The following is a 2,282-nucleotide window of genomic DNA, read 5'->3' as shown; positions in this document are numbered from 1 at the left end:
AGTCAGAAATGTGTTTTCCATAGACTTTTTGGGAAATAATATGTGAAATAAACAGTTTTAAAAGAAAACATTGGATAACAAGCCACCTGTGTCAATATTACATGCAAGCCTTAAAGGTCATGTGGTCCTTTCACTTGCTTATTATAGTAAAATGTCATAGTTATAAATTTTGAGTTTTTTCACATATGACAATTATTTATCTTCTGAAGGTTTTTGCTACATTTATAAAAGCTAAGTGAGGCTGACTATGGGTGAGATATTAAAGTTAAGGTTAATGAGACTTTTTTCCGTCTCCAGCAGCACATTTGTCTAGTCTCTAAAAATTCTCTTCTCAAGCTTTGTTTTATTTTAATCAAAGACAATCTCATGATGCAACTAAGACGCTGCTGCTAATGAACTTTTCATTTGTGTCCTGTCCCCATATAATTTCAGCATGATATATGCCACCTACTTACTGTACGTACATATATTTCCGTCACTTTAAATGCAGGTCTTCGTTTGGAGCTGGCAGTGGAGCCTATCTGTCCAGGTTTATCATGGAATTAAATCTATTTTTGGAGTTGAACAACAGTGATTTAAGTTTTAATACTTTCAATTGTTATTTAATAGTTTACACACTGGGACTTGGGCCAAATGTTTTGGTCATCCTCCTTCAAGCTTCTCACAACAGTTGAATAGATTTTTGGCTCTTTTCTCCTGAAATCATTGATTCAACTAAGTCAGGTTTGGGTAACACTTTATTTGAAGGGGTGTGCATAAGACTGACAAGACACTATCATAAAAATGACATACCACCTGTCATGAGCATGAAAGAGTCTTTATGACTGTTTATTGAATTGTGGGTTAGGGTAATGTTAATGTTAATGGCTTTTTTGCCATTTCCAAAGAGGTGGCTATCTTTACCGCATTGACAGATGGGGGTTCTGGTGCTGACTGTCGGCTTCTATCTAACACTTCTGATAATGCTGACACTAAAGTAGGAGCACTAACATTGATATTTAAAATATTTATTAACTCAATGAGTCGCTTCCTTTCAGCCATTTTTCTGTCAGTGAAAACCCTCTTCTCCTGCTTGGGGTCCAATCAGAAACTGAGGTTTTAAATTAACTTCCGTTGCAATCAAGCTATGTAAGAGATGTTGGTTAGTACATGTGAGAGGGTTTGATAGTACATTTACATTTTTACAGCTATAATCACGATGTAGTTTTTTTTTTTTTTTTTGCAGTTTTTAGATTTTTCTCCTACACATTGTGTAGACAGTTTTTTGATGTATCTTATATTATTTAGTATATCAATGAGTTACTGTGTTATGTTGCCTTACTTTAGCTCCACTGGTAAACTTCTTTTAACTAAATGCAACTAAACATGGAAAGTTTAGGCACGTACATTTATAGTTTTACGTGAAAAAAACCATTGGGAGAGTACTCTCTTCTCCACTTCCTATTTGACGAAAGCGTACCATGTGGTTACATGTAAACCCGGACATTTTCCTTTTGTTGACTGATTTAATTTAATTTCCCGAAACATACAAACATTAAAACTACTGGATCACCATTAATATTACATACCATGGTCTCTGTTTCTGTTACGTGTTTTAAAATAATGTTAAAGTTTGTGAACCGTGAATCAAGTTGAGTTTGGCCTAAAACACATAGCTTCCTCCCCAGTTTTATGGTATCGCTTCTCTGCCTTTTGGCTAAGATCAAGTGTAAATTCAGTTTCTTCTCAGTTTAATATCTGATAGTTCCCTTCAAGGGAATCATGTATTAAGTTGATTTGAGCTTGCTCTGTCCACTCTGCACATCATCCTGGTATTGCAGTATGTTCTGGAATGGTGTCGTTTCTCTGTGCTGTTCATTGGAAACACATGCTTTCTATATTTCTGAACTTAAAAGGTGTTACATCTTATTTGTGATAGTACCATATCAGTCTTATTCACATCCCTTCAAACAAAGCATTACCCAGGTTTACAGGTCATTTTGCTCACATTTACCATTTTACCTGTACTGACACTTCCTATACTGTTTAGACCAACATTTCATAACGGTCTGCTGTCTTCAAGCAACTTTGTAATTAATTTGTTGGTATGATTGGGGTCATTATCCATCTGAAGACCCAGCTGTGCTTTTCTTTTGACTTTTGACTGGACAGTATCTCAAGATGTTGCTGCAATATTTCTATAACATGCTCATGATCTTGAGCATTTGGGAACTGTAATCCTTCTTTAGTGTTGTTTTTTTTATTTTTAATAAAGGCTTCTTCCTCTAAGATTGATGTTTGTC

The 2,282-nt window shown here is 35.1% G+C and overlaps 1 pseudogene; it reads left to right on the top strand.

The window, feature by feature from the left end:
• The first annotated feature begins 1,676 nt into the window (after positions 1 to 1,676).
• Positions 1,677 to 1,845, top strand: LOC116723752 (uncharacterized; annotated as a pseudogene).
• The last annotated feature ends 437 nt before the right edge of the window (positions 1,846 to 2,282 follow it).

Source organism: Xiphophorus hellerii, chromosome 7 (assembly GCF_003331165.1).
Source record: "Xiphophorus hellerii strain 12219 chromosome 7, Xiphophorus_hellerii-4.1, whole genome shotgun sequence".
Taxonomy (NCBI): domain Eukaryota; kingdom Metazoa; phylum Chordata; class Actinopteri; order Cyprinodontiformes; family Poeciliidae; genus Xiphophorus; species Xiphophorus hellerii.
Note: the sequence above shows the minus strand (reverse complement) of the source record. Positions and strands in the feature narration are given on the sequence as shown.